This window comes from Musca domestica, unplaced genomic scaffold, assembly GCF_030504385.1.
Source record: "Musca domestica strain aabys unplaced genomic scaffold, Musca_domestica.polishedcontigs.V.1.1 57, whole genome shotgun sequence".
Classification (NCBI taxonomy): domain Eukaryota; kingdom Metazoa; phylum Arthropoda; class Insecta; order Diptera; family Muscidae; genus Musca; species Musca domestica.
The window spans coordinates 4,271,846-4,298,987 of NW_026712358.1; the positions used below are offsets into that span (position 1 = coordinate 4,271,846).

A 27,142-nucleotide genomic window follows, 5' to 3' on the forward strand; every position below is an offset into this window, starting at 1 on the left:
CAATATTGGGCCACTGCTTCGGAACCTCTCCCATAAAGGGCCAACGGTTTGAGTACACGAACGCAAGTAAAAAGTAAACGAACATTAGCTGTCTGCAAAACCGAATGATACTTTTTAAATTGTAATTCCATAATTTTATCTATTCAAGTTTTTCTATTTTTTAGGCTACAGGCAATATTTCTTGAGGGATGAACCGTCATTGGAGTCAAATTAGTAGTAGAAACGATTGGGAAATAAAGTTTTCTAACACTAAAGACCAAAATGATAGGTTGAAAATACCCTTCAGCCAGGGTGGCTCGACATTAAACGTAATATCTTCATTTTATTTGCAGCTTGGCAGGACTGAATTCCCATGCTATTTTTCTTAGAAATTCTTGGGAGAACAACAATGACTTCAAAAAAAAAAATAAAATAAATAATTTTTTTATTAGCACAATCAATAGAAAGTTCCGCTTAACAGAAAAAGAATAAATTTTCAATGTCAACCACATTTTATTTATCTGATTTCTCTTAAATGACACTTTGCTACACTACTTTTCATAAATATTTAGTACTAATGAAATTAATCTAATTTCCAATACAACTTCTAAAATCAATATTATATACAAAATTGTGGGCTGGGGCATTTCCCCATTTATTTATTTATTTATTTATTTATTTATTTTTTGTAAACAACAATGAGACATATTCATAAACTCAGAAACACCTGAAATGTAAACGAAAACGCACAAAAAATCGATGCCAAGTTTGTTTTTGTTTAATTGATTGCAATTTATTTGACACGCCTCACTAACATTGAGTTGACATTATTATATATATTTTTTTATCCAAAAATATGAAACTTTTCGATAAAATTAAATTAATTTTCAATTTTTTTTTCATTTCATTTATGAATTTATTGCCCACCCCCAAAGAACAAAGACACTGCATTTAGGAGTTACTTTTTTTTGTTGGAAGAATTTCTTTTATTTTATGGCCGACCAAAACTGTAAAATTCGATTTATGATCTATTTTATGAATTAATTAAATCAAAGGTAGGAAAAAAATTCCATTATTTATTGGGAATAAACATGCGAGTAGACTCATAGAATTGCCAAATAAAATAAAGAAGAAAAAAAAAACCAAAAGGTAAGCAATCCAAACAAATCATTTAAATTATATCTGTCGGCAAGGAACAATCAAATTGGTAGAAAAAAAAAAACAATATTTTTTTATGAAAAAAAAAAAAAACAGGGAAAACAAAGTCCGAAAGCAAACCCCAGGGCCGTGTCAATTGCAGCCATAAGGTAATAATTTGGCGAACCATTTTATTTGTATTTGCCGAAATGATAAATTGTAGCCAAATTTATCGAACACATTTGTTTATATTGGAATTTGAAGAAATTTGCTTTAACGCCCAATATACACCTGCATATATGTATGTATTTTATGATATACAAACACGGTAAAATTTCGATTTACAGAAAATAAACATGATTTACTTAATGACATGCCCATCACTGGCAAAAATTTTCTTCACAGGTACAGTAGGGCCAAGAAAAAAAAAATCGAGCAAAGTAAGGTACAGATCTACATTTTTTGTGGTAATGGCAAAATTCAAACAAAAAAACACATAAAGATAAAGTGATAAAGCAACTAAGAAGAAAGTCAATCATAAAAATGACACAGACAACGTCGGTATACACGGAAACTCTCGGAGCAACTTCCCGATCATAGACAATTTTCTGAAATTTAGAATGATTGGTTTACTTTCCTCGAAAATGTTATAATACTATAGTCCAAATTTAAAATACAGACTTTATGGGCAAAGAATGGGAATAAAAAAATTCTGGCAATAAAAAATTTGAATAAATAGTCAAGCTCAGTATACAGGGCGAGATGAAAAAACTGCAACCAACTTCAGACTGCTGTCATTTCCAAGCCACTTGTCAGATAGCTCTTGAAATTATTCCATCATCATCTTCTTAACAGATCTAGCGCTGATACAAATATGAATGACCATGGTGCTCATTTAACGGCTAATGGGGAATGTACTTCATGGAGTGGGTCGATATTGACCATTTCCACATCCGCCCTAAAAGTGACAAAAATCAAATGATTCCTTCCCTTTAAATGATATAAATTAGTTTCTTTAAAAATGTTGACCTTTTGACGGGGAGGTACCGGAAGGAGTAGACCGAAGTAGCCCATCTCTAACTCGATCTAAATTTGATAATCATATTACGATGTACCAAGTATTAACCAGATCATGCGCACCAGCCAACCAGAAAGACAGATAGAAAAAAGGTCCGACACCCCCAGATAGACTCTAAGTGTCCTGAAACAGACTTTATTTAAAAAGACATAGGGTATAAAACCGCTATTTCGATGACTCGTGTTTTGTCCTTATCAAATGATATACAGGGAGAGATAAAAAAATGCAACAAAGACAAAAGCCATAATATTGACATTTTTCAAACTTCATTGAATGAAAGCAAAAAATGTCGGAAATAGCATCAAATTTTAGAATAAGTTTGGATTTGTTCGAATTGTTCACCTTTGGCACGTATTTTGGTCTTCAAACGGCCAGTGAAACCGTCACACGCTGCCCGAATATTATTCTGCGGTATTTTGGCCCATACCCGGCGAAGCGCTTGCTTAAGGTGATCTACACTTTGGTATTCTTTAGTGCCAACCTTGCTTTCCAAAATACTCCTGACACAACGGATTGGTATCTGGAGATTTTGGTGGCCATTGTGCGCTGGAAATGAAGCGAGGAACCTCATTTTGTAACCATTCTTGGGTGGCGCGTGCTGAGTGCGATGATGCGATGGTGCTGAGTCCTGGTGGGATTTCCAAGGTCTGCGGCCAAAAGATTTGCATGCCCAAGGCTTTAATACACCCTCTAGAATATTTTTGCGATAATATTCGGAATTTATTCGGATGCCACGGTCGATTAAAGCGAGCGGAGAGCCACCATCGGCTGTTAGGCGGCCCACACCATCATTATGGCCGGCGGTTGATTTCAGGTGGCCAACCGAAGGTGCACATTTTCAGCTCACCTCTTTGACAAAAAAACACGATCATTTTGTTTGTTTACAAACTGCTGGAAAACGAATATTTTTTCGTCGGAGAAAACCAAATTCGGCAGTTCACCACTTTCGGCCAGCGAGGCAACTCTTTTGAGTCTATTTTCTTTCTGTTGCGGTGTAAATTCTTGCACTTTTTGGAACTTCAATGGCTTTACCTCGAGCTCATCCTTCAATATTTGCCGAATGGAATATTGCGATATGTTCAGCTTGCGAGGCTACTGCGAAGCGGATTTCGATCAAGTCGCTTCTTTACTTTTCGAACCATTTCTGCTGATGTTGCAGTTTTCTTCCGTCCACTTCCTTGACGTCGGGCTACGCTACCAGCATCACGGTAACGAGCGATTATACGATACACAAAAGGTTTATTCGCATTTAAATGCTGGAGTGCTCTAACGATAGCCACTTGTGGTTTTCCAGCCAAATATAAAGAAATCACACTATCACGCTGGAATTCCATCACGAATAACTTTTTTTCTGAAAATTATCATCAAAATGCTATTGTACGCTTGTAAACAATATAATGACCTGTCACTGGAATAATTTTAACAGCTGTCGGAGGATTGGCTTAGAAATAACAGCAGTCTGAAGTTGTTTGCAGTTTTTTTTATCTCACCCAGTATTTTAAATTAGTTTACATTTTTAACCGAAAGTTTGAACACTGTATGTCAAACACACCGAACAATGCCTGTATTCTATTAATTATTCAAAGTGGCCCAATAGTGATCCTCCTATCAGAAAATGCTATAAATTTATGATCTGATAAGAGGATTACTTTCCCGCCACCTTGAATAATTTAATAGAATACAGGCATTGTAAAATTTAATTTTTAAATTTTCACAAGTTTCCATATTTTATGATTAATGGACGAGAATTAAAAATCTTGTTTTTCGAAATCTTCTTTGTTGCACAAATTTTGGTGTTTATTCTAGTTTCTGAAATTAACGTTCGATCTTCGAATGCATAATCACCACAAAAGTCACCCACTTTCATTAAATACAAATAGGCATTTTCATTAATTTATTAAAACACACTAATCCACAAAAACACCCCTCAAGATTACCGATGACATGACACTAATCCTTACTAAAACATAAATACATACCATGTATTTCGAGGATTTAAATCAAATCTCAAAGAATTAAAAATCCATTTTGCAGACTTTTGCGATCACAGGCACAACAGCGACTAAACCTCCAGAAAAATAAAAACTTATTTTCATTTAATCGAATGGCGCTTGAGTCAATTTACTTCACCCTTACGCATACACGAAAAGTATCGGACTATTTAATTCCATTTTGCAACAACCCTCGCACACCGAACACTTGAGGAAAAAAATAATTTTCATAAAAAAGAGGAAAACAACCGAAAACCAAGACCAAACATATTTCATAATTAAGATTTTAATACCACAACTGACAGGGAAAATCTTTCCGATAAATCTATAATATTTTTGTTGGCTTTATTTTGTTGTTTTGGAAAACTTAATTAAAGGTATTAAAGCGTGTGTAGCAGCACATGACAAACGCATGGAGATGGTGGTTGGCCCGGCCGGTTGGCTGGTTGGTTGGTTGATTGGCAAAAATAAAGAAAAATAAACAACAGAAAGCGCCAGGCAACAACTACCCACCGTGTCACGCAAAATCAATGATCGATAGAGATTTCTTGGTAAACAATAAATTGTGGCTGGTATTCCCCCTTACCGCCCCTTACCCCTTAGATAAAACATGTTTGTTTCTGGAGATATGATTTTTTGTTTTTTGTAATTTCCTTGCCATAAAGTGCTGCCACCATCAAACCCCCACCATAACCACAAAGTTGTGGAATCATCAGTCTGCCTGCCTGCCTGTTGTTGACAATTTGCACGATCGTTTAGCAGAAAAATGTCATATCGACCGAGAGATAAACTGTCAAACATTCCTCTCTCCCACATCCAAAAAAAAACAACTCATTACTGATTAAGTCAATACGAATGAATGAATGAATTGCCTGGCTGTCTATCAAACCAAACCAAACATCCAACCAGACAACCATCCATTCCAACCAAATATCAATCCATTTAGCGTTTCGTGCCAGCCAGCCAGCATTGTTTTGTGTATCATTGCCGGTTAATGTCACATCTTAACTGGCGTCTGACAATAAACACAAACACGACAACAACAACAACAACAATTACACTGTCCTACACAAATTAACGATGGAGGACATCGGTGTGGCGATAAAACGAATAGGAAGTGAATTCAATGAACGAAAATTGGAAAATTAAAATATTTGATCACGAGATGAACAATTGTTTTAATGAAGGTAATTGCAAATAATTAACCCTTTAATGGCTAGACATTTTGTTGGTTGAAAATGACAATCACAAGATCTGTTTCGATTTTGATGTCACGTCCAGAAAAATAACTAATTGAGACATAAAGTTATATTTAGATCACTGGCGGTATGAAGTCATAAAAAACGTTCCAGTAATTAAATCTTTTGTTACAATGTCTTCAAAATAGGAAATAGATTAATTTTTGTGATTAGCTCTAAGAAGGCCGTAAGTCTTCAAAAAGAAAACAGAACCTGTAGTTCAAGGAAAAATCATTATACATTAGAAATTATTAGAAAAATAAATACTAAAAAAACGGATTCTTCTAAATGTTTTGAAATTCACTTTGCCCTTTTTATACCTTTCACCATACTATGGAGGGTATATTCTCAGCGTAAAATTCCAAGTCGATTAAGCAAAACACGTCTGACTGTCTGTTAAAATCACGCTAAAATTTTGCACACGCGTGTATTTTATCAGCAGGCAGGTAAAGTTCGAAAATGAATCATATCATATAGCCCCCTTAGAACGGTACTTTTAAATATTCGGTATATTGACGATTTTAGCGATATTATAGGCCGAAATCATTTTAAAATTCGTATTGGAAGATGATAATGGGTACTACAACCTATGACAAAAAATTACTTATGCAGGTCGACACCTTCGAATAGCCCCTATATACCGGTACCTCCCAATATTCTGTATTTTATGGTATTAGAGACATTATTCAAAGGAATTGTTTTAAATTTCGAATTTGAAGGTTCTAATGGGTAGTACAGCCTATGATAAAAAATGCGTATGCAGACCTTCGTCTAGTCCCCATATTAGGCTTTCATTTGAACTATATTTATCGACGAAATTTGTTTAAAGTTTTCCAAGTTCCTTCCAAAGGGTGGGAGGGTATTAAAAGTTCGGCAGGCCGAACTTAGATTATTTTTACTTGTTAAAAGCTCGTCTATTTCTGGACTAAAAAAAAAAACACAATAACTACCCGTCAAAAAGTTCCATTACCAAAAAAACAAGTTTCCTTAGCAATTTTCGGCAGTCTTATCTACTTACAAATCCACTTACTAACCCATTATTATTACAAGGGCATGTCATCTCCAATCAAATCCTTAATACATTATTACCACAAAATGTCACTGCCAAAGTTTGTCGAATCTAAACAGTAGTCTGCAGTTATTGAAGTAAGAAAGCCACTTCTTCAACAGAAATCAACATTTTAGCCCCTTATCAACCTAAATCGATAAGATATGATGCATTCCATCATCCTGAATGGTATCAAATAGGTGATATGCCTAAATAGGCTAAAGGTTGAATTAGGCTGCTACCAAAAACTACAGTAAGAGGTAAAATTAATCTATGAGAAAGTAAAAAAAATTTAGTGTCATTACTACCAAACCAATCACATTGCCAGGAAGATAAAATAATAATAAGTTATTCTATAACATTTACAGGGAGATCAACATACTTTTGTCTTACCAAGACTTCAGGTAGTCGCAACGACACAGCTGCTGAATGAAAAATTATTCAAATTTGTAAAAGTTGTTCAAGAAATGCGTACCACCGATTGGCGTCATGTAGAAAAATAAATACAAATCTACTTATTTTTGAACATGTCAATTTTCCCAAAGGTTGATGCATCTACCTATATTCTTCTACCATGCCAAGACCCAAAGTTGCCGATTGAAATCTCCGCACCCCTTTATTAAAATAATGGGAGTAACTGGAGCAAAAATATGATTAATAATGCCTTTATTTGCTGTTAAGAATTTTTAGACAATATTTGGGCTTGCACTTATCAGATAATTCACAATGGTATCAGTCCGGCAATATGACAAAAAGTATTGAATATTACATTGGTGATATTTCACTTTTAGATATGGACATCAAACATTATATTTTTATTAAGTTAGAAACACAGTTCGATTGCAGCGCTATGCTATAAGCGAGTTTCACTCTCAAGTCGAATTCGAGCGGGATTACTGCTGAGAGTGAAAAAAGAAATCGAGTATACTCTATGCAAGAGCAACTCTCGATCGCTTCCATGTATAAACTCCGTGTTAAAGTCGTTAAAAACGAGCAAATCCGAGCTCGGTTCGGGTGCAATGTGCTTATTTTCCTTATATTTGGCGATAGTCAAGCGGCTCTCTTAGCATTACAATCAAAAATCGCCATAGCAAATACTTTGGGGGAACACAGGACATATCAAAATTCATCGAAACCAAATCGGTACGGATGGCTGAAAAATGAGTACTAAAAACAAAACAATAGTCACACTCATTAAGCCTGCGAAGCGTATATGAAGTAAATAGTACTGCCATTAGGGAATCTCACATTATACGAGGAGCTTCAGAGAAACTGGAATTGCCCATTAATAAACTCCCTTTTTTTGCTTTGTATACTCTACTTTGCCTGAAGGTTAACATTGAAGTGGCGATGTTCTGAATGATAGTCGGCGATCTTCTGAATCCATACTTGTGCGTCGGCAAACACTTCATATATTTGTATTTTTTTCCTACACGGTGATTCCTACCAAAGACCTTCGATTTTGCACCTGCCGACGTTACTGATGTTTGGTATGAAAAAAATCTCATAATTACAGAATAGTCTGGAGGTATCTATGATTTCCATTATCCGATTTCTGCAAAAAGTTCGCCGATATATGTATGGACTTTCAAATTTTTCCTATGCTCGAACCATATTGTAAGGAGGTCTTGGAATATGGCCAAAAATCCACAGTTCCAAAAAATTAATAAGAGTTTTGTACGGAATTCCTTAAAGTATACAGGGTGAGATAAAAAAACTGCGACAAAGTCAAATGGCATAATTTTTACATTTTTTAAATTTTATTGAATGAAAGCAAAAAATGTCGGAAATAGCATTAAATTTTAGAATAAGTTTAGATTTGTTCGAAATGGTCACCTTTGGCACGAATTATGGCCTTTAAACGGCCAATGAAACCGTCACACACTGTCCGAATGTTGCTCTGCGGCATTTTGTCCCATTCTCGGCGAAGCACTTGCTTGAGGTGATCGATACTTGGGTATTTTTTAGTGCCAACCTTGCAATGGTACGAGACATAAAAGATTTATTCATATTTAAATGCTGGAGTGCTCTAACGATGGCCACTTGTGATTTTCCTGCCAAATATAAAGAAATCACACTATCTCGCTTGAATTCCATCGCTAATAACTTTTTTTCTGGAAAATTATCACCAAAATGCCTTTGTACACTTGTAAACAATATAATGAGCTATCACTGAAAAAATTTTAACAGTTGTCGGACGAGAGGCTTAGAAATGACAGCAGTCTGAAGTAGGTTTGCATTTTTTTCATCTCACCCTGTATATTTATATAAATATATCTTGACCCTCTATAGGGTGTAGGTTCAAAGGAATGGACCAAGATTCTCCATCGTATCGGACCTAAATAAATATGATATAAATATGATATATTGTGACGTGTCAGTTTTGAACAATGTTGGTTACTTCCTTCACTTTATATGAGATATGTGATAATTTTTAGAAAATATATAAATGGCCATGAGGTATCAGATATAGTCTATCGAAGCATTCCATTTCCATACTTCATCTAATACAGATAAAAATATTGGCATGGACAAAATTACAAGAAAATCGAACATCATAAATTCCATATTCATGTTAGGTTTCTGGTTGAGAGAAATATTTGGATATAGCAAGTTGTAAGGAATCACTGACTTGTTTCGCAAGTTATGCCAAATAAAAAGTATTGAAAATTGTGACCCTTTGTGTATGAGGTACCAGAAGGGGTTTCGCGGATATATGTCATCTTCACAACAAAACGTGTGTTAGCAAAACCGTTTGTATGGTTGAAATTTGAAGAGTGTTGCTTATTTCGGATTTTATGACCGCTTTGGTTATTCAGAACTTTGGCCCTTTATGGAGGAGGTACCAGAAGGAATGGTCAATCTCTACAATTTTTATAACAGATCTTGTGTTGATAGAAATATTGAGATGTGCTAAGTTCCAATGGAATCGGATGTTAATTTGGCGTATTATGAGCTCCATGGATATTCAAAATATTGACTCTTTTCTGAGGGAGGTACCAGAAGGAGTAGGCCGATACATTCCATCTTCACACCAGACCTTTGGTTAATAAAAACAATTGTGTTATAAGAGTTATAATTATAATAAAATGTCGATATTAGGATTTGCAAAATTGGCAGCAATTTTTTTTTTTTTGAAAATGTCGACCTTTTGTGTGTGAAGTACCAGAAGGAGTGCACCGATATTGCCAATATCCGAGCTCGATCTAAGTTTGACAATAGTATTACGATGTACTAAGTTTGCACCAGCCAGGCAGACAGACGGACGGACATCGCTAGATCGACTCCAAATGTCCTGAAACGGATTTGGTCCAAATAGACCTAGGGTCTAAAGCCGTTATTTCGATGAGACACTTTTTGGCCGTATGAAATTATATATATCCTCTATATCCATATGGCTGAGGGTAAAATAATCCTTTTTTATGTCTATTTAACAAATTTCGTGTCAATACGATCAAACCTGCAAACACACATTGTCTAGATGAAGTCCCCATAAGACGATGCTATTTTTGACCATTGAAAGAAAAATGACTAAGGTTTCTAAATTCGACCATGATAGAGATCTCTTGCATTGCTGAGATGTCAATTTATTTATAGTAATTTTAATTGTATTCATATAAATGCGATTTGCAACGCCATGTTTATATTTTTTTTCCGCAATAAAGATGGCATAGCCGATGACATTTAGTCACATGATCATCAATACAAAATAAAAATGCAAAAAAAAAAAATCTAATAATATTGTTCCTAGAACAGTAATTATAAATCCGCACAATAAAATATTTATTTCAAATAATGCAGTCGATTTAAAACAAATGCAAAGCTTAACTAAACTAAATTACTTATCAAATTAAAATTTCTTTTGTTTATTTTTTATACACAAAAACAACAACAAGAAAACACACACACCACACACAGCCACTTGAAATGTGAAAAATCACAGTTCTGTTGTCGCCCTGTCAGGTGGCAAAGAATCGTTTTTTGGTTTCTAATTATAAAATAAAGTGCATGTCCACTGGAGGAAAGGAGGGAAAAACTATACCTTTGAGCCTTGCCCACAGGACTTTCGTTGCTAATGCTGGTATATCCTTTTTCGCAGATGTGAGCACTTTCTCAGAGCAATGCTTTTAATATTTTTTTTCTTTTTTCGCTTTCAATTAGCTTTTACTTATTTTTGCATACAATATTCAACACTGATCGAACACAAACTTGTGCAAATTCTAATTTAGAACAAGAAGAACAACAACAACACTAGCTGAAAAAACTTCCGTATTTTTCTTGTTGTTGTTTTGCATTTAGCACGTAAGACCAACTAAACAAAAAAACTTGGCGTTTAATATTTTATTTTTCTTTATTTGAGCATTTAATATTTAAAAATTATATTTATTTTTTCTTTTTCTTATTTTTTTCCTTTTTTCATAAACTATGTAATAGATTTTCTTCTTTTTCTTTCCTTTTCGATTTTTCCGGCGAGCGATCAACAGGCGTTCGCGTTTTTCTTTATTTATTTTCTTTTATATAAATATATTTATTTATTTTTTTAACGATAACTTTATTTTCTTTCTTTTTCGTTTGAAATAACAACGATGTGTTCATGAGGAGGGCTAAATCTATACTGTTTTTGTTTTCGTATTGAATTGTGGAGAGTCGAACAACGAAGTTATCGATCGGCTGGTATGACTGGATGGTTGGTTGGCTGTCTAGCTGGTTGGTTGTTTTCGCTTGCCTGTGAAATGCTCCGAGAAGTGTTTGAGATTTTGGCATACCAATCAAGTGAGTGTGTATGTGTGCGTGTGTGTGTGTTGTGGAAATGATACCCGGTAATTGTGATATGTGAGTGAGTGTGTGTGAGTTGATAGTGTTAGTTGGGCTTCGTTTTTTACCCCCAAACAAATATCCCCAACGAGGAGATCAATCAGTCAGTCAGCACAGCCAATGGACTTTGAAATACTACATGTTAATGGTAAGCAATAATCGAATCACGATGCGAATTTTTTCAAGAGGTGGTACTAGATTGACAATTCTCTTTTTAAAAGAAATTCATAAATATCACACTATGAGAAGTATAGATATTAGTAAAACCTCGGTAGGCGCACATACCACTCTTAGCATTCCTGGTAATTACAACCCTCTGCATTACCAGTAAGCCAAAAATAATGACTACTATATACCTCCTGCATTTCCAGAAAAAAAATGAGTTACTTCCACAAAATTCACATTGCAAACCATGTCTCCACAGATCCAAGGAATAAGAAATAAATAAATAGAAAATAAATAAGAAAGAAATAAGAAAATACGAAGAATTTGCAGACGCACATAAATATTGGTAAACTACAATTTATGTTACGAACAGTGGCTGAGTGAATTGTGTGTCCAACTTCCAGTCCGAATATCGCAAGATCAACCTCACATCGGAAACACAGAACAACATTGATTATTTTATTGCTAATATTTCTTCAAGGACTCTCTGTTTTATAATTGTGAATTGTTTAAAAAAATGTCAAGAAATCTAAGGCAAAATATTGAGGTTTAAAGAAAGACTTTCAAGGACTGTCTGAGTACCAAAATTTGAACGATTAATTTTTAAAAAAGCATTTTAAACAAAAGTAGTGGATTTTTCTATTAATTTCTTTCGTAAGAAATGACTTGGGAAAAATCATGTATTTCATGTAAATCGGTATAATTTTAAGGGATCGTGATTTTTTCCGATTTTTTTTTTCAATACTACTCTGAACTATACTTGCTGATATTTTTATTAGTAGATGGTCTCCATCTGGGCTGTAATGACGATTTTTTTTAAATATATACAAGCCGATTTTTGAGAATATTTTTAAGGTTCTGAGAACGTGATTTTTTTAGTTATTAATGGTACATGTTAAAAATGTGGAAAAACAAATATCTTTAAGGACTGTCCGAAAGAAAAACGGAACATTTTGAAATATCTTCTGTATGACTCTCCGAGTTCAAAAAGTTAATTTTAAAGAATATTTGTAAGGCCTATCCGCGATTTTCGTTTAAGGACTGTCCGAATTAAAATCGCTTATTATTTAAAACCATTTTCTAGGACTTGGACTTTTTTAAGAACTGTCCTAAAAAACAAATTCGATTTTTAAATATTTTTTCTTAATGACTGGCTGAATTACAAAATATGGATTTTAAATGGAAATTTTTAGAGACTGTCCCAACAAAAAACGTCCAAATTAAAAAGTGAATTTGAAAATAATTTCTTAAGGACTGTCCCAAGAAATTTTGGCTTAACTCTGGTTTATTTAAAATTCTCGTTTTTTTATTTTCTTGGAGGTAGGAATTTATACCCTGATTCCAGGAAAGTATTTGTTTCTTGAGGGACGGACCCGGATGCCTTGATATTTGAAAATCTGGCTCATATATAAAGGGTTAGATGAAAAAACAGCAACCAACATTTCTAAGCCACCAGTAATCCGACAGATGTTAAAATTATTCCAGTGACAACTCATTATATTGTTTACAAGCGTACAAAAGAATTTTTGTTGAGAATTTTCCAGAAAAAAATTGTTCTTAATGGAATTTTCTTTTTATTTGGCGGGAAAACCACAAGTGGCTATCGTTAGAGCACTTCAGCATTTAAATGTGAATAAATCTTTTGTGTCTCGTGCCATCGCTCGTTACCGTGATACTGGTAGCGTAGCCCGACGTCAAGGAATTGGACGGAAGAAAACAGCACATCAGCAGAAATGGTTCGTAAAGTAAAGAAGTGACTTGATCGAAACCCGCGTCCCAATGGCCGAAAAATGGCTCGTGAGCTGAACATATCGCAATATTCCATTCGGCAAATATTGACAAATGTGCTCGGGGTAAAGCCATTGAAATTCCAAAAAGTGCAAGAAATTACACCGCAACAGAAAGAAAATAGACTCAAAGGAGCTAAAGAGTTGCTTCGCTTGGCCGAAAGTGGTTAAGTGACGAATTTGGTTTTCTCCGTCTCCGATGGGAAAACTTTCGTTGTCTACCAGTTTGTAAACAACCAAAATTATCGGGTTTACTTGCAAAAGAGGTCAGCTGAAAATGTGCACCTTCGGTTGACCACCTGAACTCAAGCGCCGGCTATGGTGATGGTGTGGGCCGCCATAACAGCCAATGATCAATCTCCGCTTGTATTAATCGACCGTGGCATCAGAATAAATGCCGAATATTATCGCGAAAATATTCTGGAGGGTATACTAAAGGCTTGGGCATGCAAACATTTTGGCTGCAGACCTTGGACATTCCAACAGGATTCAGCACCATCGCTGAACTGAGGTTCCTCGCTTTATTTCCAGCGCACAATGGCCACCAAAATCTCCGGATACCATTCCGTTGGACTATTGTGTCTGGAGTATTTTGGAAAGCAAGGTTGACACTAAAAATACTAAAGTGTCGATCACTTCAAGCAAGCGCTTCGCCGGGAATGGGCCAAAATACCGCAGAGCAACAGAGGCAGCGTGTAACGGGTTCATTGGCCGTTTGAAGACCATAATTCGTGCCAAATCCAATTCGAACAAATCTGAACTTATTCTAAAATTTGATCCTCATTCCGACATTTTTTGCATTCTTTCAATAAAATTAAAAAAAAAATGTAAAAATTATGGCGTTTGACTTTGTTGCAGTTTTTTTTATCTCACCCTGTATATTTAAAGGAATTCCGGACAAAACTCTTATTAATTTTTATCATTGGCCATAATTCGTGCCAAAGTCAATTCGTGTCTATTCGAACAAATCTAAATTTATTCTAAAATTTGATGCTATTTCCGACATTTTTTGCTTTCATTCAATAAAATTAAAAAAAAAAAATGTAAATAATATGGCCTTTGTATTTGTTGCAGTTTTTTTTTTATCTCACACTGTACATAGCAAGGAAGAGGGGACAAATTCCCCATTCTTCCACATTTTTTGACATATTCGGATTAAGATTCTGTTTCGGTTAGGGTTAATTAATATTCTTCTTAAAATTTTACTAAGTCATAAAGCACGAGAAATCAATATTTCCATACCATATCAAATAAAAAAAAAACTCGTTGCCCCAATGTTCCCAAAAATTGACTAAAAAATGTCCTAATTTTTTAGTCAATTTTTAGTCGGATGTTTTTCGAGTTTTCTCCGAATAAACCATATATCTAGGTATAATAGTAATTATGAAATTTACATTTCAAATATATCTACTAAAATTAAAAATTATGTGTTCCTGTTTTTAATGCTAATTTTCGAATCAAAATTCCCCTTTATAAAAATAATAAGTAATAACACTTGACTTGCTTTCATCCCGTTTAAGGGGAATATTTTCTAGAAAAGTATCAAAATACCCTTTTGTGACTCGTTTGAGGGTTAAAATGGTCGGCCAAAATATTACTTGTATTTTTATCTTCAACATTGACAAAGACACAATACACCTAAAATGCGCGGATTCCGAGGAAACATAATACGAAAATTTCCAAAAGTGTGGAGGAGAACTTGCACCTCTATTTAGGTTACTTTGGGATGTAAACTTTCAAAACGCCGATGTATGTGTCTTCTTTTTAGCTCTTCTTTCATAATCTGCTGAATTTTTCCAGTAATTATTTGTTGTGTTCTTCAGTGTAATTCAAAATCCGCCAACCAATACCAATTCCCCGACCACTGGCTGTGCAATGACATTGTCATGCAATCGCATGAGTGAAGATCATGGACATTTCCAAGCCTAGATTGGTGTGTGCGTGCATACGTACGTGTATGTGTCTGTAGCTGTATGGGTTTGCGTGCCCGATTTGCGTAGCAAGGAAGTACCTACTGTGTAATGTAATATATAGCATGTCGGACGTTTCGGCAGCATATCAAACGGGCTACGGTAGAGAATGACAACGAGTTCAAAAAAAATTGTTGAAATTGTTTTGAAAATCGCCGGAATCGAGTTAAAAAAAATAAAATAACAGAATGTTACAGTTTTGTAATTGAAATATGCCAGCAACTTGTTGGCCCCCTCATTCGCCTCCTCCTCCACAAGTTCTCATCAAGTGATGGTAGTGGTCAATTTGATAACGGTGTTGCAGATCGGCAAGGGGTGTATCAATGTTTTTGTTATTGCTTTGCTTTTTTCATTTTTGTTTACAGCACCTCCAACAACAACAACGGACGGACGGACGGACAGACTGGAAGTTTATTGGGTGGCTGTTTGGCTGGCTGCTGCCGGCTGGGTTGTAAAATGCATTGCTAGTTTATTCCAATTCTACCTCCCTGTTATTTCTTTCCCCTGCATTCTTTCGCATACAATATTCAAGTTTTATTTATTGTCATATTTTTTTTTTCGTTCCGTTCCGTTCGTTCGTTTTATTTGTTTATAATAAATTCATTTTTGGGCGTTAGATTTTAATTGAATAGAGGAAAACTTTCTTCTTTCTAGAAATGAAATGAATTTTAAAAAGGCAAAATGTTTGCAGATTTTACAGCCATTCATCGTCGTCGTCGTCGCGGACGTTGTGCCCTGGACATGAACATTGACCAGTTGTCTGTGGCTGATTTAGCTACGCAATAAAGGATGTTTTATTGTGTGTATCTGGGTCTGGGATGTAATACAACAAAAACGAACGTGAATGATGTGTTGTTTCTTTTGTATCGAACGATTTGAAGCACTGCCTTGATTCCAGGTTTTCTTGGGAATTCCTTCACTCTCTACAGCCTCTGGAATGCTGTTAATGATGTGTGTTTTTATTTGGCCATTATGTTGCGTTTCTCTTGAAGTTGATGAATGCATCAAGAATATGTTAAAGGCCTGTAGTTGGCTTAAAATGAATTCAGGTTTCTTTTTTTGGGTTTCCACTCCTTTTATGGACGGCTTGAAATACTTTTATTTCACAAACTGTTCAAACTCTTACACAACGTTAGTCAATTGGGGCAATAAAGGGTTCCTTCATGAATGCTCATCCAAGTGGCCATTGACTTTAACCGATATTTTAAATTAGCAACAGCATTGTGCGGTAAGGTATAAGAAGACTTTCAATTAAATCGTCAAGGGTCGTTGTTCTTATAGTATCGAAAAAACAATTCGGATTCCTGAACAATTTGAAAAAAACCTTACAAAGGGGAATTTCGATTTTTACTAAATTTTTACTAAAACTGAGGTCATATTTTGCTTTGCAGCTTTTTTATGAAGCATCTTAATGATTTAGAATTAAGTTACAGGTTTCATAAAAATATAAAACGATTCGAATTCCGTTAAGGATACTGAAGAAGGTAAGCTTTTTTGCATTTGAGGCGTGCTTTAGTTTCAATTGAGAGTCGATTAATCTCTTCCAACAGGTTGAAATATTGTTGGTACCTACCAGATATTTAGTACATACAGGGAGAGATAAAAAAACTGCAACAAAGTCAAACACTATAATTTTTACATTTTTTTTTAATTTTATTGAATGAATGCAAGAAATGTCGGAAATAGCATCAACTTTTAAAATAAGTTTAGATTTGTTCGAATTGGTCACCCTTGGCACGAATTATGGCCTTTAAACGCCAATGAAACCGTCACACGCTGCCCGAATGCTCTGCGGTGTTTTGCCTCATTCCAGGCGAAGCGCTTGCTTGAGGTGATCGACACTTTGGTATTTTTTAGTGCTAACCTTGCTTTCCAAAATACTCCAGACACAATATTCCAATGGATTGGTATCCGGAAATTTTGATGGTCATTTTGCGCTGGAAATAAAGCGAGGAATCTTATTTAGTGCGATGGTGCTGAGTCCTGTTGGAATGTCTAAGGTCTGCGGCCAAAACGTTTGCGTGTCTGAGACTTTAATACACCCTCCGTTAATATTCAGCATTTATTCTGATGCCACGGTCGATTAATACGAGCGGAGAGCCGACACCATCACCATGGCCGGCGCTTGAGTTCTGGTGGCCAACCGAAGGTGCACATTTTCAGCTGACCTCTTTGGCAAGTAAACACGATCATTTTGTTTGTTTACAAACTGCTGGACAACGAATGTTTTCTCATCGGAGACGGAGAAAACCAAATTCGGCAGTTCACCAATTTTGGCCTAGCGAAGCAACTCTTCAGCTCTTTTGAGTCAATTTTCTTTTTGTTGCGATGTAAGTTCTTGCACTTTTTAGAATTTCAACGCTAAATCCGCTCCGAGCTCATTTTTCAATATTTGCTGAATGGAATATTGCGATATGTTCAGCCCACGAACCATTTTTCGGCCACTGCGACGCGGATTTCGATCAAGTCGCTTCTTTACTTTTCGAACCATTTCTGCTGATGTTCTGTTTTCTTCCGGCCACTTCCTTGACGTCGGGCTACGCTACCAGTATCACGGCAACGAGCGATGGTACGTGACACAAAAGATTTATTCACATTTAAATACTGGAGTGCTCTACCGCTTGAATTCCATCACGAATAACTTTTTTTTCTGGAAAATTCTCACCAAATTGCTTTTGTGCGCTTGTAAACAATATAATGACCTGTCACTGGAATAATTTGAGCAGCAGTCGGACGAGTGGCTTAGAAATGACAGTAGTCCGAAGTTGGTTGCCAATTATCTGCCAGATAAGGCCTATTGCGAACTCAAATACCAGTCTTGAGATAATTCCATTGGAAATTGTGGCTAAAATCTATAAAACATCGATCATTAGAAGGTACCACTATAATGGGAATATACGAACATGTGGACCTTCATAGATTTTTTTCTGTCGTAAGAAGTGGTAACTAATTTGAACTCCAAATACCAAAATAAAAAACAACAGTGGGAGAAATTGGCATTTTCAGCAAAATACCTGATATATCGTTAGGTACAGTTATTTGGTGCTATGGCGGTCTTTTATGGATAATTTGCTATCAGATTAGATAACAACTATTTTCAACAAAATTTCGCTAAAATAATCTAAATACCGAATTTTTGGAAGGTCCGTCAAAACACCTGAAATCTGCCATTTTTATGTGGGCTATGCCCAAGAGTGAACCTATATAGCCCATTTAAAAAAAAAAAAAAACCTGCATTATGTATGAATGAAATTGTGTCGGCTTATTCATTCCGTTCGGAAGCTAGTGTGATTTTCACTAGCTAGGATATTCAGACAGACGAACATGGTGCATATTTTGAAGATACCATCTATCGTATGGTGGAAGGTATGAACACATTTGGTCTCTTTGGACCAGGTCCAGGTCTCTTTTAATCAAATCCGTTTCAGAACATTTGGAGTCGATCTAGCGATGTCCGACCTGACTGTCTGTCTGCCTGGCTGGCTGGTGCGCACGATAACTCTCGAAGGAAGCATTCAATTTGGTCCAAACTTGGTACATCGTAATATTTTTGTCAAACTTAGATCGAATTCGGAGATAGACAATATCGGTCCACTCCTTCTGGTACCTCCACCACAAAAGATCGGAATTTTCAAAAAATATATTTCCTGCACAGAAAGGGATGTAATAATCCGATTTTGCTCCAAATTTCCAAATCCTAATATTTGCGTCAGTGCTAGGTCAGGTGTGAAAATGGACAACATCGGGCCACTCCATCAAGTACCTCCCCCACAAATTTCATACATCGCAATATTTTTATTAACCCAAGGTCTGGTGTTAAGATGTAATATATCGGCCTACTCTTTCTGGTACCTCGTCCACAAAAGATCGACATTTTCAAAAAATTTATTTTCTGCTCAGAAAGAGAAGCAATAATCCGATTTTGCTCCAACTTTGCAAATCCTAATATTTGTGTCAGTTCTAGGTCAGGTGCAAAAATGCATAATATCAGTCCACTCCATGAAGTACCTCCCCCACAAAGGGTCAAAATTATGAATAATTATAAATCTTATACAATGTGATGTGAGAATCCGATTGTCTTGCAATTTCACACATCCCAATAGTTTTACAAACCCCAGATTTGGTGCTAAGATGGAATATATCGGTTCACTCCTTCTGGTACCTCCCCCACACAGGGTCAAAACTTTGAATATCCATAAAGCTCATAAAACGCGAAATTAACGTTCGATTCCATTCTGACCTGGTATATCCCAATATTTCCATCAACACAAGACCTGTTATAAAAATGGTAGATATCGGACCATTTCTTCTGGTACTTCCCCCACAAAGTATTCAAGTTTTGAAAAACAAAATACTCGAAGAAAGCGAAATAAGCATCCAAGTGAAGGAAGTAACCAATATAATCCAAATCATTTCTTTAGAACTTATTCCATAGACTAGGTTCATAGCAGAAGTCAAAATTTATTTACAAATCGAACATTGGCAGATGTAAACCCTATCTGCCGGCTAAGTCGACTGATACTTTTTAACTTGTTTGGTTACAAATAGGGTTTTTATATTTAATTACAACCTGCAACAAACAAACTACATCATTAATTTTAAATTTCCGCAAATAGGGGGTGATATATACCCTCACACAAATGCAGGAAATAAAGCATTTTATACCTTTGCTAGATGTACCTATTCAAAATTCGTCTTAACATTGCAGAAGAAGAAAAATAATAAATTGTCATTACATGTTAATTCATTGAGGTCGCAGCACACTAAGGATGAAATACATTTTGATTTATTAGAAATATTTACGACTCAGTTAGCCCAAATACAGAGTGCATAAATGCAAGTGTTTATGTTAATGAGTCGCCCGCTGTGTCTACGTTTCTTGGGCACTGTCGATCTACTTCCCTCCCCCCTTTGCACACCCAGGACAAATCAGAAACCGAAATACTGTAGCCATCAGGAAGAAAAGCAACAAAGCAAAATGCTAGCGGAAAATATGCGCAAATTGAATACTATTTAACGAGATGTCGATGCAGTGCAATTTGCTTGTTGCTTTGTTTGTGTGTGCCTCTTTGCTTTTTGCTTTATTGCTTGGCACATTTCCATTCACACCGATCGTATCAGTCGGACCCATTAACACTCTTTAATGGGTTTTAGGCTTGGATAAACAGAAATCAACGGAATTCACTGGTTGTTGGCTGTGCTATCCATTTACTCTTTATTCAGCAAATATTCTCTTACAAAGCATACATTTAAGGGTAAATTTAAGAGAGTTGTATAAATTAAAAGAGAAATTAAAATCAAAAAGAAAGAGAAAAATAATTAATGATCAACAAACAAAATTTACTTTTTTTTATTTTGGCATTTACAAAACGAAAACAAAGGAAACGCAATGTGCAAGCTCAGTTGTTTTTCTTTTCGTTTTTCGTTCCCTGGTTTTATTTTTCAAAATTACAAATGAAATGCTTCGCTTCTCGGTTTGTCATTCTGTCAGTCATTGATGTAATTTGAACAATTGGTCGGCGAAAATGACGACGTCTACATGACAGCCAGCCACCATAAAATTGCCAAGAATTTCAGCAACAATTACAACAAAAGTCTGGGGGATACTGCGGCACAATTGTAGCGCCGCCGTTAATCAGTGCTGTTGGCCCGCTTGCCGGCCTGTCCCTAATTAGGCAATTACAACGAAATGAGGATACTTACAACATTGCGCTGTGTGTGGTGCAGTGAGTACACTTTAGAGAATTAGTATGTAGTTCGATGACAGATAATTATGGGTGCAGGATCTATTTGCTTAAAAATAAAACAATTTAAAAGTTCAGATCTTCCATTAAAAAAATGAATTGTCGTTGACGACGTTTACACAGACAAGAATGCCGAAGGATTTTAACTATTTAACATCATGTCAGCTTGGTTCTCCGCCACATGCTTAATTTGGAAATATTATTGATTTTTCAGAAGGATAGCAACCAAAAAGCTCATAGGTCTTTCAACTAAAACTAAAATAGACCCATAGTTACTTTTGAGGATTTTCATAGAATCACTTTCTTAGACAATTGAGGCTTTTCAGTCCAACTTTTCGTCCGTCCGTCTGTCCATGCATTTTTTTAAACAATGTGCAGGTCACATTTATTATCTGATTGAAATGACATTTTCCAAACAATATTTGTTTGGCTGAAGGATGATGCACTATACAGCAATGTTATTTGGTTCATAGGTGATATGATCTACTTCACATGTATTCCCAATATTAACTATTTTGTTGTAGGGTATTATATAGTCAGGCCCGCCCGACTTCGACCTTTCCTTATTGTTTTTTTGCTTCATTTTTTTTTTTGATTTCGCGAATTAGGGAAGATCGTGCATTAAATTTAATTAAACGTGTCCAATAATATTCAATTCCTTTTAAAAATATATTTTTTAATTACGTTTTTCTTCAGTTTTGAATTTTTTGCGGATTCTTTTTTATCGCTGGGGAAAAAATAACTTCTCATTATATTTCCATGATTTGCACGGCTATGTGGAGGTATTTTTTATATTTTTAAAAAATGCAGAAAAGCTATAATCCTAATAAACATGCTACAATCCTGCTTCATTTGGGAATTCTAGGCAGCATTGGCTTTAACATAGTTAATTTATCATTAAAAAATCAAAGAATGAAAACGTGTATTTTGACCCCCAAATTTTTGGAATTTTTACAGGGATGTAGCTGAAAGTGACTTGTTTAGACTAAATATACTTATTTTAATTTTTAAAAAACAGACAAGAAGTTAAAAGATTAAAATTCAAAGGAAAAGTAAAAATTAAAAAAAAAATTTTAGTCGGTGTAAACCTTTCTTGAGAGACTTACCACCGCGATTGGGACCTACATATCCCATCTTTACACAAAATATACTTTTAGTAAAAATATTACAATGTTTGACCTCTGAAGAGTAGTGGGGAATAATTTTGCATTTTATCAGAATTGAGTTTACTCCAAAATTTTACCCTTTGTGGGAGAGGAACCAGGAGAAGGGGACCGTCGCGTCACATATTTATCTGATCGAGAATCAACGTTCAGAGGAAACGGCTGAAGCTTGATTTTTTTCATGCGTTTGATATGAGTTTTATGAAAATTCGTACTAAAAGGGTTAGAAAAGTACTAAGATGTACTAAAAATATAATACTTTGTATTTGGCAAACGGAATGAGCTAAAATTCTGAAAATTTCAATAAGAGTCCCTGATGGAGCGCGAGATAGGGTTTTGGAAATTAAAATTTTAAGGTCACGAAAAAATGTAAAATGGTATCATTTGGTATTTTGTGAACTGAAGGAGCCAAAAACTTGAATTTTGGTTTGAGAATCAAGGTTGGAAAGTAAGTTTCATATATATAGGAAGTTTTGGACATGTGTATTTTGAGTGAGCAAGTAGTGCTGGCTTGCTGTTCATGTGCAGTCTGGACATATGCAGGTTGTTTCAGAAACGTCTAATATTTTTGGTATTGGGTAAATGAATAAAGGTAAATTTGATATTTAGATTACTGATAGTATCTGTGTCTTAGATTTGGCCGGGGTTAGGAAATGCGTCCTGTATTTGCAGTACCAAACGGTACTACAATTGGTATTGGGTGAATGAATAGGGCTGGAATCCCCCAATTTCATATTGAGGTCTCTTTTTGGTATCTGCCTGCATTTTCACTGGCATTTGCAGTGGATCTCGGACCTCGGTCAAATATGGAATTACAATACTTTTAAGGGTTAACAGATATATTCCATTGCTCTAATACATGAAAATAATTGGTTTTGGTAAGTTTGATGAAAATCGAATACTGATGTGACATTTTGGTAGTTATTATTATTCAAAATATTGACCCTTTGTGGGATAGGCTCAAGAAGGAGTGGGCCAATATTGTCCACCTAGCCCTTGTCTTATCTAAACTTTGAACTATATTGGTTACTCCCACCGCTTAATATGAGTTTTTAATCTTTTTTTTTGGGAAAAGTACCATGAGGTGTAGACCCAAATTGTCCTTGTCCAAAGACAAGCTAAATTTTATAAATATATTATGATTTGCCAAGTTTGAACCAAATCGTAAATTCTCTTTGTGAATTATTGCGCACAGACAAAAATATTTGTCGTATCAAGTGATACACACCCTCTCTTTAAGTCATACGAATAAGGGCATACAAATCCAATGAATAGAGTTTGTCTTTAAATGCCTCAACATACCCTTAAACAGTTTGGTTCTACCTATCTGTTAAAAAATGCCGAATTTGACCCACTGGAAGCCATCTAATTGGAAGATTTCAAGCAACAAATCTATTCATCGATATTCATTTTCCGTTCATTAGAATACAACCTACAATCCATTGCCTCTCTGATCAGACTAAATCGGACAAAACTGTAAAAACTATTCCCTTACATTATTGGCCTTTTGTAAGGGAATAGTTTTTTGCAGATTTCCCTGATTTAGACTGAACGGATACTTACTTCTCACTTCTTTTTATTTCATATAGTAACCCATGATCTTCCCTGCCTTGCTTGTCCTTTGGTAAAAATTGCAATTACCGCATATATATTCGCATTTAATTAATATTGCAATGGAATGTAAACTTGTTAGTCATGCCTGATCTTGCATTCCTTCTTTTACATTCCCGCTCCTTACAAGTGTTAACATTTCCCCCAGCGATCTTGGCGAATAACTAATCAACCATTCAATGGAACAAATCAAATTGTGAAGTATTTAAGAGAAGAGGTAGTTGGTTGTTATACGTTTTTCTCACTGAGATACCAAAGAGGGTTGCCGTTTTAATGATGATTCCAAAATTGGCAAAAAAAAAACAATTTTTTAAAAAAAGGGACCAAAAATGTCTTTGGCCAGCACCAAACCAAAGCCCCAAAGTAATTCTAAGTCTTCCCGTAGGATATATAGGCGTAGCCCGATGTCAAGGAAGTGGACGGAAGAAAACAGCAACATCAGCAGAAATGGTTCGAAATGTAAAGAAGTGACTCGAAACCTGCGTCGCAAAGGCCGAAAAATGGCTCGTGAGCTGAACATATCGCAATATTCCATTCGGCAAATATTGAGAAATAAGTTCGGGGTGATGCCATTGAATTTCCAAAAAGTGCAAGAACTTACACCGCAACAGAGAGAAAATATACTCAAAAGAGCTAAGGAGTTGCTTCGCTTGGCCGAAAGTGGTGAACTGCCGAATTTGGTTTTCACCGTCTCCGATGAGAAAACATTCGTTGTCCAGCAGTTTGTAAACAAACAAAACTATCGTGTTTACTTGCCAAAGAGGTCAGCTGAAAATGTGCACTTTCGGTTTTGCCACCAGGACTCAAACGCCGACCATAGTGGTGGTGTGGGCCGCCATAAAAGCCGATGATCGCTCTCCGCTCGTTTTAGTCGACCGTTGCATCGGAATAAATGCCGAATATTATTAAAGAGAAATATTCTGGAGGGTGTATTAAAACTGCGTCATCCAAAAATGGTTACAAAATGAGGTTCCCCGTCTCATTTTCAGCGCACAATGGCCACCAAAATCTACGGATACCAATGCGAGTATTTTGGAAAGCAAAGTTGGCATTAAAAAATAAAAAAGTGTCGATCACCTCAAGCAAGAGCTTCGCCGGAAATGAACCAAAATACCGCAGAGCAACATTCGGGCAGCGTGTGACGGTTTCATTGGCCGTTTGGAGGCGCAATTCGAACAAATCTAACCTTATTCTAAACTTTGATGCTATTTCCGACATTTCTTGCTTTCATTCAATAAAAAACAGTTAAAAAGCAGTAAGTTCGGCCGGGCCGAACTTTCAATACCCTCCACCATTTGGAACGAATTTGGAAATTTTAAAAAAATACAATCCTTAAAAAATTCAGTTAAAATATTAAAAATACCGAATATAGCCGTTATATTGGGGTCTATACGACATGGACCTACATAGGCCTTGTTTGTCATAAGCCATTACCATATTGAAATTCAAAACTTGAAATAAATGGTGAATAATGTAGCTAAAATCATCAAAATATCGTATATATGGAGGTACCGTTATATCGGAGCCGTGCGAAGACCTGGGCCAGCATAGACAATTTTCTGTCACAGACTGCAGTATCCATTTCGAACTTCAAATACCAAATTTGAAACAATTCCGATGAATAATGTTCCTAAAATCCTCAAAATCCCGAATATCGGGAGGTACCTTTGTATGGGGGCTGTACGAAGACGTGGACCTGCACAGAAAATTTTATGTCATAGGCTGTAGTATCCATTTCGAACTTCAATTACCAAAGTTGAAACAATTCCGGTGAATAATGTCGCTAAAATCATCAATATACCGAATATCGGGAGGTACCATTGTATGGGGGCTATATGAAAACGTGGACCTACATGGCCCATTTACAAACTTAACCTGCCTACTGGAAAAATAAAATTCTAGCCTTCTATCTCAATTCGTTCGAAAGATAGCGTGATTACAACAGACAGACCGACGCACGGACGACAGACAGACGGACATGGCTAAATCGACTTAGAATTTTACGCTGATGACATGAGTATATCGAGGATTTACAAACGGAATGACAAAGTTAATATACCCTTCATACTGTGGTGGAGGGTATAAAAATGTAAAAATTATGGAGATATGATATGAGAATTTGGAGGCGTTACAAACGGAATGACAATAGTATAGTGGAGAGTATAAAAATCTTTGTGATGCCATAAAATCGCCAAATGGCAACCCTCTTCACAGCTGAGATCATTTCTAAGCAATACAAAAAAATTGCAAAACAATAACTACAAATAATCAGGAAAAGAGTTTACGTCTGAATAGTTTTTATTTCTGGCATACGCGGTGCATAAAAATGCATATTTATTAGACATTCGGCCGAATCCAAATGGCAATTGGCAATAAATGAAAACGAAGGCAATAACAACAAAGCAACAGCACCAACAAAACCAACCGACGAAGTGGCAAACAAATCAGACAAATCAGCTGGCTGGCTAACTGGCTGACTGGCAATGTGATGTGCAAATAAATTGATTTTTACACAGATCTTGATCTTGGCTTCGGGTCTAGCTTTTATTGGGCAAACAATGGCAACGCATTGCTATTGTTGTCCAATCAATAGCTGACGGACTAGCTGTCGCTGCCGCTGCCGCTGCTGCTAATGTCGATGATCGCACGCTTAGTCGGAGATCGCTTTAATGTGAAGTCTAAAAATACTTTTTTGCATTTTTTTCTATTCACATTTCAATCTATTTGATTTGGTTTCATTCTTAATTTCTCTTTCGTTCGGAGATATTTTTAAACTGAATTGTCTTATTGTGTGGTTGGTCGGGTGTGTCGGTGTGTTGGCTGGTTGGGTACAGCTGGTATAGCTAATCTCTCTCGCCCCGTTCGTTTGCTCGCTCGCCAGCGCCTCAAGTCAGTTTTGACAATGTGATAATTATTATTGAATAGAAATTACCGTCGATTGCTGTTGCGGTTGCAATTGATGTTGAGGAGGTGGGTGGAGGGGCCAACACCAAAAAGGTTATAATTAATAGGGTTATACTTATTTACAATTAGCACATAAATAATAGAAGTGTTTATCTGGAATGATTGATTTTTCAATTGAATTGAATGAAACGTTTCACACAGATCACAAGAGCCAAGTAAACAGAATGTCGGACACAATGGAGAACTGGTGAATGTTTAAACAAACTTGAGAATTTAACGGATAGCTGTGACTGGAAAGGTCTTAATCAGTCAATTGTAGCCGCAAAACTGATAAACATCAAAAATATTTGTGTAGGTTATGTCTGGTGGGGGGGGTACAACAAATGGGAATGTTGGTGGTTATTTCTGGATAAAGAAGCGGATTTATATAAATTATGAAATAATTTGTTATTATTTTATTTATTTGTAAAGACTAAAGCCATGAGGTCCAAGCCAGTATTGTATCCAAGAAC

General features: G+C 35.8%; 1 protein-coding gene across 3 annotated transcripts in view; it reads right to left on the reverse strand.

The window, feature by feature from the left end:
• The window catches only part of LOC101891319 (cGMP-dependent protein kinase, isozyme 2 forms cD4/T1/T3A/T3B), a 156,417-nt gene that overhangs the window by 114,519 nt on the left and 14,756 nt on the right, over positions 1–27,142 (reverse strand). Inside the window, exon 1 of one of the 3 annotated variants that reach the window (XM_059128763.1) lies at positions 10,514–10,954. The exons of the other annotated variants lie outside the window; for them this stretch is intronic. The gene's annotated coding sequence lies outside the window, so the exon portion shown is untranslated. Of the gene's footprint in view, positions 1–10,513; positions 10,955–27,142 lie in introns of those variants that run through there. 3 annotated transcript variants of the gene reach the window in all.